This window comes from Lactuca virosa, chromosome 7 (assembly GCF_052849685.1).
Source record: "Lactuca virosa cultivar CGN04683 chromosome 7, Lactuca_virosa_CGN04683_v6, whole genome shotgun sequence".
Classification (NCBI taxonomy): Eukaryota; Viridiplantae; Streptophyta; class Magnoliopsida; order Asterales; family Asteraceae; genus Lactuca; species Lactuca virosa.
Genome location: NC_136432.1, coordinates 33,086,790 through 33,098,550, shown reverse-complemented (window position 1 = coordinate 33,098,550; position 11,761 = coordinate 33,086,790). Strand labels below are relative to the sequence as shown.

Sequence of the window (11,761 nt, the reverse complement as noted above, 5' to 3'; positions counted from 1 at the left end):
CAAAAGAGTGTAGAACACACGAATGCTATTCATGGTATTTCGTGTGCAAGATACTGAAGCTTGATTTTACAACATTTTTACAATAAGGAAGGGATTTTGGTACCCAATGATGAAGAAAAAGCTGTTTTTCAACCATACCACTATCCGAAGGATGTCACAGATAGTGCTGAGGTTTTTCCATCTGTTGCTCGTATTCCAGATGCAATGCTCAAAAGAGTTGATCCTTCGAATTCTGTTTTAGTGGCATATTTGAAGACTATTGATTCTACTATCGAAACTGGGAAACTATTGGACAGGGAAGGTAAGAAATCCAAGCGGTCAAAGAATACTGAAACTACTTCTCATGAAGACAAAATCACAGAGTTGACTTCTTCGAAATCTCCAAAGAAGAAGCCTCTAACAGTTGAAGTGTCTGTTGCTGAGACACAAGTGATTGAGCCTATTGCTGAAGAAACTCAAGAACACGTGATCATTCCTTCGAAGACTGGTATGTTTCGAAGAATCAAAATGAAGTCAACACATAAAATCAAGTCTCCAACACAAAAAGTGGTTCGAAAACCTCACATCACTCATCAACGTGTTTTAATTCGAGAAGTGCCAGCACCTGTTTCTCCATTATCCAAGAAACGAAGGGCTGAGGATATGGCCAAACATTTGTCGAAGAAGAAGAAGAAGAAGACACGAAATCTTATGCTTTCTGCTGAGTCTACAGAAGATGATGATGAAAGAATTCCTGAAACACCAAAAGTAACTCCTCATGTAGAAAGTTCAATTCCTGAGTAGACAATAGTCATACCACCCGAAGATTCAGTTGCCAAATCAGTTTCTGAGGAGGTACGAACTTCAGGCATCCCTGCAAACTTATCTGATACGGATGCAAATGTCAATATGGATGAAGGAGATTCGAATAAAGAAGATCAAGGTCATCCAACTTCTTTAACTTTCGAACATACTGTTTCTTTACCTCCACCAATTATTCCAATTACTTCCACCACTGATTCCCCTACATTCGAAAACATAATCAATCAACCCTTCACTTCTATTTTTCTTCTCAATCCACTGATACACCCAAACCTAATTCCACCGTTCAAGAAACCGTTTTTATGGAAACAGAAACTAATAATGAGGGTTTTGGAGGTACGTTTGAAGAATTAGAGTTTCATGAAGAAGAAGAGGAGTTTCCAGATCATATGCTGATGACAATGAAGCAATTTAAAATTTTGAATCAGAAGTTGAATTCTATAATTCAATCTCAAGCTGATCTGGGGGGTGGTTCGTCTGTTTCAAGTTTAGAGGTTGATTCATTGTTGAAAATGTTCGAAGCCAGAGTTGTAAGTAAAGTATCTGGGATGATCACAGACTCTGAATCTCGAATTTTAGAGAAGGTTGATCATAGTGATCAAAATAATGAACTACGCATCAATTCTCAAAATTCGAAGTTTGCCGGAGATATGAAAGAATTCAAGGATGTAACAAAGGAAAGGCATGTTCTATTTGTTCAAGAAGTAAAGAAAGTCAGGGAGGATGTCAATCTGCAGATTCAGGAACTTCGAGAAGATATGCAAAAAGAGATTGCAACTGTTCAAAAAGATTATGCATCTCTGACTCAGAAGGTTGATATTATTTGTGACGCTGTCACAAGATTTGTCAAATTATATGAAAATTTGAGTCCTCAACTTACTCATCTTTCAACAACAGAAAGTGCCAAATTTTTGGAAGTGACTACTTTGTTAAAGGAATTAAAAGACCTATCTGTCCAGCTGGTTTCCTCTTCCCTGATTACTCCTGAATTTTTATCTCAAAAGTTCCTACACTTCGAAGCAATTCTCAACAAGCAACTTGCTCCTCTATCTTGCATATCCAGCCTTCTTCCAACAACAAATGCCCCACCTGTTTTCACAGGGGTGCAAGGGGGAGAAAGAAAAACTGGTGATTCGAAGGCCAGTGGTGATGATGCGAAGGTTGTAGGAAAGATGTTTTCTTCAAAGATCCCAACAACAAAGCCAGTTATAGTATCTGCTGGGCCGATTACTTCAACAGTCGTAACAACCATGCCAATTACAAGACCAATTTTGAAAAGAATTATGATTGGTAAACCTACTAATAATGTTGGGAGTAGTTTGAAAACAATGGAGGTGAAAGATGATTCAGTCGTGAAAGATAAAGGGAAAACAATTGTGGTGGAAAAATCGAAAAAAGAAAGGAAAGCCGAAGCAGAAGCTGAAATCGAAAAGCTAAGATTGATTCAAAGCATAATGACTCAGCGTGCAAGTGATTCGAAGGGAATGGACAAAGGTGATCAGGCCAAACACTACAATTATGAAACAATTGAGGCCAAAGTAGCTTTTAATCATATGTTTTCGTTTGAGAAGAAACCAAAACAAAGTTATATGGTTACGAATACTGATTCAAGTCAGCTGGACTTTCCGATAAACGAAATGATGTTCATCATGCCTCAATTTAAAGCAGAAGGTAATTTCAAAGAAAAGGATGATGGTACACACATGAAAATTCGATTTCATGCTGTTCTTGCAAAAGCCCCTGAGGAAGTTTGGTCATTGATAAAGATCAAGAAAGTGATCAGTATGAAAAAGGATGTGGTATTCGAAAACACAGTCCAAAATATCAAGTATGTGGTTGCCAGGGCAAATGGAAATATTTGCGAATTTACAATTGCAGATTTTCCATTAATGAACTTGTATGATCTTATACAGGTTGCTTTGATTCTGAAAGACAAATCGTTTTCACATCTTCAAAACACAGAACCTGATGAATTTAAGCTTGGGCTTGCTCACATCAAGATTTTCATCGAAAATTATCATGAGTGCTTGGCTCTAACAGATGTGGAGTTAGCTACGGCTAAAGGTATGGAAATTAAAGCTCCAATGGCTCCTACAAAGACTCAGGTAGAATTGAAGAAGTATATTGATGGTGAAATCTGCTTGAAGCCTTTTGGAATGGTCTTCGCAGGAAAAGACAAAGCTGGAAAAGCAAAACGTTTCTTGTTCCAGGCATGCGAAGTGGAAAGGTATTCAACGCCTCAATATACGAACTTAATTGTTCATATGAATCATTGTAAGAAGAACAATGAAGAAGATAAGAAAGAGCTTAAGAAGATTATTTCCTGGTACACAGAAATTCGAAGAGTGATGCTGTATTCCATCCAGCTTCTTACGAATTAAGTTGTTCGACTATGATTACAAAGGGGGAGATTGTAAGGGTTAAAATGTTGTAATTAGTCGAAATATATTTTGCTTCTTCGAATGTTTTGTAATGTATTTTACTAAGGCGCTTTTATTTGAAACTTAAGTGTCTATGCCTTAGTATATTTTTTGTACGCTTTCTGTTCCCTATAAATAGGGATATTTACTAGAGTTAGATAAGAGTTTTTACAGACCTGTCTTTGAACTCTGTAAACATTCGAAAGCGTAATAGAGCTGAAACAAGATCATATTTACATCCGGTGTTCAATCTCGCTTTCTTACTTGATTCTATACTCTGATTCATTTTATACTCGATTCTTTGATTCTTCACGTTCTATACACCAATGCGGCATTTAGTGTACCGAGATGAGAATGTAGATAGGGAAAGTTCAGACGAATAGTTCTCCTTATCACTCCGAAAAGTTATATGTAAGTTCTAATACCATAATTAAACGTTTAGAAACCTGAACACATAAATTTCCTAATTTTGGGTTGGCAACAAATTTTAAACCTAATAATAGCAATTTAGATAGGTAACCTAAGGCATGTTATAATTCAAACCATTTAGCACATAAGGGAAAATTAGGCATCTTGTCCTAAAGTGAATTAATGTTTGTGTCAATTCAAGTGTACTACCTAAAATCTAATAGACATACATCTTACGATCATTGCTTAGCATTATAAGTTGAAGTCTAGAAATCCTCAAATATTCCGAGTTCGCTAAAACTAATGCTCTGATACCAATTGTGGCATCCCCATTTTCACGGCCATTTTAAAACTTCTTTTTATGCTTATTTAAAACTTTTATTATTGCGGAATTGGTACCAAAATATCATTGACATGAAATAATATCAAAGCAAGGCATTTCAGAATATTTTATATTTTAAAAGTCTGGGATGTCATAAATGATACAAGAAACATAAGCATAAACGGAGACTTACAACATCTCATTATACTAATGGTTTACATCACCTTGAATCTCCCAGCAGACACATACATCATTATCCAGGTATCTTTATTTAAATACCTGTGATATAAATAAACTGAGTGGTTCAGGTTGGAAAACCTGGTGGGTACATAGGGTTTTCAACCCACAATATTATAATTTATTAATTATATTTTTTTCAATAAACAAATAAGCCAGTTACCCATTCTCAATATCATCACTTCCTAATCTTTAAATAAATGATCTCGAGGGATCTTTCCTAAAGTATATTTATCAGCAGCAGTTGTCATCTATCCTTCCTTAAACCTCTAGGCACAACAGGACAATAGTACTTTGGGCACAACAACACGATAGTACATTGGTCATAGCCAACAGGTCACAACTCGTTATTTTGCACAACATTTTACTAACTCTTATATTCCTATGTGACTACGCAAAACAATACAATAGTATTTTAGTTATAGCACAGCGGGTCACAACTCGTTATTTTTCACAATCCTTACCTCAGCCACTCATTTATTATTTTACTCTGCCATTTACTAACCTATCACAACCTATCATCGTTTATGACACACATCCCTTCACTACCCAATCATATTTTAAGTATAATAATTTATATATGGTTTAATCAAGTAATAGCTATATCATATTACACAGATATCTTAAACACAACTAAAAAGCACACATAACAGTTAAGCATTTAGAATACTTGTAGTTATGTGTAAGCATAAAAGAACTATGCACTCACTTGTTAAAATGGATGATTGAAAAGTTGGCCAGTGCTTCGCTTCGGTACTTAGCTTTTCCTTTTGATGCGACCTAGGTTTATATTCTAAGTATTATTCTTATATTCATGGCGACTATTGATAGTTTGGATTCCTCACTAATCCTGATGTCTACATCAAGATCTATCAAGCAAGGAACAACCAGGTAGGATCATATCGGAGGTAGGGTCCTTTTGGTATACAGAGTATACTGTTCGAAAATCCCACCTCACAAAATCCAGCCTAGACATCATCCACATAAGTAGATCAATCAATATAATGACTTGGAATCACTGATTAATATTAATTATAGATTCATAATAACGACTATGACTATAATTATAAGTTACATATGAATAAAATAAATATAGCTTAACTTATAGAGCTTTCTGATGAAAATCGGAAATTAATGTAACGTCCCAAAAATCAGAGTAAAAATTTTCATTTTTAAGACACAATTCCATAAATCCACAAGTTACCAAAACATTGTTTACAAATCATAATAAGTCGCAATAACGAATCAGAGTATTAATCAACATAAGCTAAGGAATGATGTGTACAATCACGCCTTCGCTTTTCCTCGCTCATCAGAAGTACCTGAAACATTAAAATCCAAACCGTAAGCCAAAGCGTAGTGAGCTTCCCAAAATACCCCAAAACACAAACAAATACAGATACAATACAAACATGCATACAAGGTTTATTGGTCCTGGACCTCAACCCAATTATATTGGGTTTGTTGGTTTACAGCATAGAGCAGTAAAACCCCAACCAAACTGTCTAGGGTTTGTTGGCACACGACCACAAACCAATAATCCAGGTTTTTTGAAATGTGGCCTCAACATCACCATACCGGGTTTGTTGACCTCCAGTCTAAACCCAACCATATCGGGTTTGTTGGCACGTGGCCTCAACCGAAATGTACATATGTTAACATATCGACAAACAACTCACACATACAAATATCATGGCAATCCTACATCCTAGGATATATAAATTCAATAAATGGGTCGGTATTGGTGCCTTAGACCCATTGCCATAGTGAGAGAACTCACCTCTCAGTCTGAACAAAATCTAAAATAAATCTCGGCTCCGAATACCGGCTCTACCCGTCGCCTACTATTAAAATCATTGCCCAAATTAAATTTAATATCAAAATACCCAAAATACCCTTTGATTAAAATTGGTCAAATTCAACAAACCATCCGAATCAACCCAGCTGAGTATGTTGGGTGTTCCCAGCTGAACACGGGGCATACTCGGACGTTGACTAGATATGGGGGCTTGACCGCGTTTGTGCAGCGTACCACTTGGTAGGCCCAGCGTACGCATCTGGATTCCTTCCCAACTTACTAATTGCTTAATACTTAATCCCTTACGTCCAAATTACAAATCCATTCCCCAAATGTTTTCCTTGACCATAAAGTTTCAAATTTATGGTCTTGCATGGCTATTAAGTGCTAAATACTAAAAACCCCAACATCTTAAGCCATTAACACAACCATACTCATGTATAGGGAAGAACAAAGAGTCAAAATCATATTTATATTACTCTAGACATAGAAAAACGTCTAAAAGGACAGCCCATATGCTCTATAGCATGCCATGCACAAGAAAGTCATAACTTGGGGACAGAAGCTCATAATATCACATATAACCAAGATTTATCAAGTTAATCACCAAGGTATGGACTTTATACCTTCTGGAGGTTGAGGATGATGCAAGACTTCCAAATCAAAGCTTCACCACCACCTTCTTCTTCCTTTTAAACACAACAAAAACACATTCTCAAGCTTCAAAATGCAATTATGGGGCTAGGGTTTGCAAGGGGGAACTTTTCTACTGACAAAGGCTGGAAATGGGATGGGGAAATGGAACTTAAGTTTCAATATATAGGGTCCAAACCCTAAAGATTAGAGTTTATGTCCACCCAAAGTACGCCCGATATACTCAGCGTACGCCCAACGTACTCTTCAAAATGCCACCGTTTCGCCTAATGCCCCTTACGCCCAGCGTACCATCCAGGTACGCCCCGCGTAAGGTCCAAAGTTGCAAAAATTACAATTTAAAGGGTAGAAAGGGAAACTTACCAGGACTCGAGTGTAACAATTCTCCCCCACTTGGATCACACTTCGTCCTTGAAGTCTGCCGAAGTGAACAACTCCAGATAATGCTCCCTCATTTTCGACTTTGGTTCCCAAGTCGACTCAGATCCCTTCCGATGTTTCCACTGAACCTTGACCAATGGTACCACCTTTTTGCACAAGGCCTTCGTATTCCGATTAAGAATCGTTATCGATCTCTCAATGTAGTTCAGGAAATCATCAAACTGAATGTAATCTAGAGGTACCACCACCGTATCATCAGCCAAGCACTTCCGTAACTGAGAAACATGAAAATTTCTATGAATCTGACTGAGCTCATCCGGTAGATCTAACCGGTAAGCCACCTTGCCCACCCTGTAAATCACACAAAATGGTCTAATGAATCGGGGTACCAACTTGCCTCGCTTCCTGAAGAGTGTCACACCTTTCCATGGTGACACCTTCATTAAAAACATGTCCCCAACCTAGAACTCCAGCTCAGAACGTCGTCGGTCTGCATAGCTCTTCTTCCGGCTCTAAGATATTTGCAGCCTCTGTCTGACCTGCTGAATCATCTTTTTAGTTTGGAGCACTACCTTAGTGCTCCCCATAATCCTCTGTCCGACCTCACCCCAACATATCAGGGTGCGACACTTCCTCCCATAGAGAAGCTCAAAGGGAGGTGCACCAATACTGGAGTGGTAACTATTGTTGTACGAGAACTCCGCCAAAGGAAGGTTGGTATCCCAACTCCCACCAAAATCAATGACGCAAGTCCTCAACATATCCTCCAGTGTCTGGATCATACACCTCACTCTGACTGTCGGTCTGTGGGTGATAAGCAGTGTTGAAGTGTAATCTTGTACCCAACTCCTCATGAAACCTCTTCCAAAACCAGGAAGTAAAACGAACATCCATGTCTGATACTGATATGTGCATATTTAGCTATATATTTATTATATATTTTTGTTATTTATTGGCTAATTTATTGCAATTTATGGACAAAAGGTACTTAATTATGTTTAAATTGTATTTTCAGTCCAAAAGATATGCTCGGAAGCAAAAGGAAGCAGGAGATGCGATCAGAAGCTCGGGAATTGAAGATCTAAAGAAAAAGAGCCAAATCCTGAAGGACTCGGCGAGTCTAGACGTCTACTCGACGAGTACCCATGAATGTTCGTGAAGCAAAACATAAAGTCCTTGCCGTACACGGATTCTATGAGGGGACTCGGCGAGTCGATTGGCTACTCGACGAGTAGCCTCTGTTTTCTGAAAACTATAAATAGAGGTCAAATTCCGAAACAAAACCCTCTCTGAAATTTTTGGAGGATTACCTTGCGACTAGGAAGGCTGCTGGAGCTCTGGAAATCGTGAGAGTCAACCCCAACTTCAATTCTAAGAATATTAAAGGCAACATAAGTTTACTCTTTACTTTATCTATTGTTTTAATCATGTTTGAACTACTAGACATTGTTTTTGAGTTGCTTTCTGCTACAATTATGAGCTAAACTTTATATCTTCTCTTTAGGGTAGGAAAATTTACAACTATGTATTGATTTGTGGTTGGATTAATTTTTATTGGTGAATTTAGTTTTATTATGCTTGTTAAAGAACCTTATGCATTAACCATAACTATTTTCTGTTAATTATCAAGTAATTAAGCTGCATGAACATCTCTTAATTGCTTATCTTATGTGATTTATGTGAAAGCATTGTTATGTGCCTTGGATTAGCGAACGTGAAACTAGGATTAACTAGAAAGTGGGTAAATTAATGTGTTAGCTTGTGTGATAAACCATCAACAAGAGGTTAATGGAACAACCAATTTAATTAACCACTACAAGTCTTATTTAACCCGAATAATTAACTAGGAAATTTATTAGTTTAATCAACTGGCCACTGTTTGAATTGTTATGTTTTCTAAGGGTTGGTAATAGCGAATGTGAACCTAATCACTTTAATCGGTAGCCAATAACAATTAATCCATTGCACTTGTCATAAATCAACCATAGGAGTAAATAAACCGAACCTAAACAGAAGTCTTCTTATTATTGAATTTAGATGATTTTTACTTGTTTTAGCTGTTAGTTATTTAATTTGCGTGTTAGTTAGTTTATCTAAGTTTCTAGTCTTGCAAAACTAGAGAAACCCTTTTACTTTTATTACTTGTCATAATTAATTCTAGTTATTAGTTTAATTATCGTTCCCTGAGTACGATACCCTGCTTATTCAACTATACCACCAATTGACAGGTCCACTGCCCTTTTGTGTGTCTAATTCATATTTTAAAAGTAGGATAAAACTAGTTCGTTTAACACACGTCAAGTTTTTGGCGCCGTTGTCGGGGAACGGTTCAAAAATTAATTCTAATTTCTAGTATTATCGATCCTTTGTGTGAGATCCATCTTGCACAAAGTTACTGCTTTAGTAATTTAGTTATTAGGTTAAGTTTTAAGTTTTTCTGTTTTTAGAACTTTTGTTTAATTTATTTTTGTTTAAGCTCTATACTCGCCGAGTGCAGTCGAAGCTACTCGACGAGTCCATCGCTGAACGCATAATTTCGTTTTTAGTTTATTTTTGTTCTTTTTACGCGTGTTTTCTGTTTTGATTGTAGTCGTTTATGACCAGAGGAGGACGTACACCTTTGATTCCACCACTTGAAGACCCGGAAGCAACTTTGAGAAAAAACAAAGGCAAAACCGTAAGAGAAACTGCAACATTGAAGAATTCGCCGTTGAAGAATCTCAAATCTGTTTTTAGTAAGAAAAAGGGCAAGAAAGTGGGAGAATCAACATCTCTTCAGTGGCGGACGAAGACCCAAAGAAGGAGGATATCGTGTACGAATCCGAAAAGGAAGAAAGCGAATCTAAAGAAGGAAGCGACATAGAGGGTGAACTAGCTAACACCATGGCTAACATCGATGAAGTACCCATGGATGAATGGAAGAAAAGGATGCGTGACGACACCGGCCCGGGACTCGTGCAACCCGCGATTCCCGCAACTGCCACCTTTGAACTTATGGGCCACATACTTGATCAACTTAAGGAAATCACATTCTACGGGAAGGATCATGAAGACGCATACAAGAATCTTGACAAGGTCAATGACATAGCCGACTACTTTAATGTCCCTAATGTGACTCACGACACTGTTTTGCTACGTATGCTACCAATCACATTCAAGGGAGCCACGAAAGATTGGCTGAAATCACTCCCTACAGGATCCATCACTACTTGGACTAAAATGAAAGAAGAATTTATATACCACTTTTTCCCTCCCTCAAAGATAGCCAAGTTGAAGAAAGTCATAGCTAATTTTGAACAACAAGCGGGAAAGTCACTTTATGAGGCGTGGGAGAGATATACGGGCTTATTAAGGAAATGCCCACATCATTATCTGAACAGTCAACAAGCAGTCTTCATTTTCTATGATGGAGTGAATGTCACAACTAGGCAGCTCCTTGATTCGCAAGGGCCACTCACAAAGAAGGCACCCCCGGTGATAAAGGCCCTAATTGAAGAATTTTCTAAGAACTCTAGAGAATATCATAACCCAAGGAATGACCCAAATCGAGGGGTGGTGAACTCAGTTACTGATAGCATGGCAGCAGTGATGGCTAAGTTGGAGAGTTTGGATCGAAGAATGAATAAGATGGACCAATCCATCCATGCTATCCGGGTGGGATGTGAGAATTGTAACGGGCCTCACCTTACTAGAGATTGTGATTTGGACGAGAATAGGAACCGGAAAGCACAAGTGTGCTATTCAAGTGGCGATAAATATGATGATGATTGGCGAAAACCCAAGAAAGAATGGCTCCCGTACGATGAATACAAAAAGGCAAAGGAGGAAAAGTTTAAGCAAAAGGCAAGGGGTTTTTATCAAAAGGAGGAACCTGTGCAAGAAAAGAAATCAGACTTGGAAGATATGTTTAGAAGATTTGTAGCCACGTCCGAGAAAAGGCACAATGATACCGACGCTGAAATGAAGGAGCAACGAAATATGATTAGAGAGCACCAATCTATGATGATGGATCAACAAACTATGCTTAGGAATCAGCAAGCATCCATTCATAACATTGAAAAACAGCTAGGCCAGCTTGCACAACAAATCAACCAACGAGGACCGGGTGAACTTCCTAATAATACCGAACAGAATCCAAGAATGGCACATGTGAAAACAATAACAACATATTCTAAGAAACTTTTCACTCCTCTGACCCCTATCCAGAAGAATCCCAAAAAGGTGCAAACAGAATAGGAAATTAATTGGGAGTCGGGTAATCCCGACTCAACTCGTCGAGTCGCGAACAAGGACTCGACGAGTCCAAGACCTAATGACAAAACTAGCTCTCTTTTAAATCCTTACCAGCCCCCTTTGCCATTTCCAAGTCGCGCCATACCTGGTGGGCAGATTCAAGAATATAGGAAGTTTATGGAGCAGATGAAGGCACTCCAAGTGAATATTATGTTTATTGAAACGATAGTTCAAACTCCAAAATATGCAAGTTTGCTTAAGAGCCTCTTTACAACTAGAAGAAATATGGAAGAAGTGGCTGAGATAGTATTGAATGAGCTGCCAAAAAAGAGGGGCGATCCGGGAAGCATCACCGTATCGTGCCAATTTGGGAACTTAATGACCACACGAGCGTTGACTGATTCAGGGGCAAGTATAAATATTATGCCATATTCTTTCTTCCAAAAGCTAAACCTTCCAGTCCCAAAGCCTATTCAAATGAAAATCCATCTAGCCGATAAAACAATA

General features: G+C 38.0%; 1 non-coding gene across 1 annotated transcript; it reads right to left on the bottom strand.

Moving 5' to 3' along the window:
* Positions 1–10,288: 10,288 nt before the first annotated feature.
* On the bottom strand, positions 10,289–10,395 carry LOC145128094 (small nucleolar RNA R71). The gene has a single exon (XR_013716695.1). It is a non-coding gene; the product is annotated as a small nucleolar RNA R71 (small nucleolar RNA).
* Positions 10,396–11,761: the final 1,366 nt, after the last annotated feature.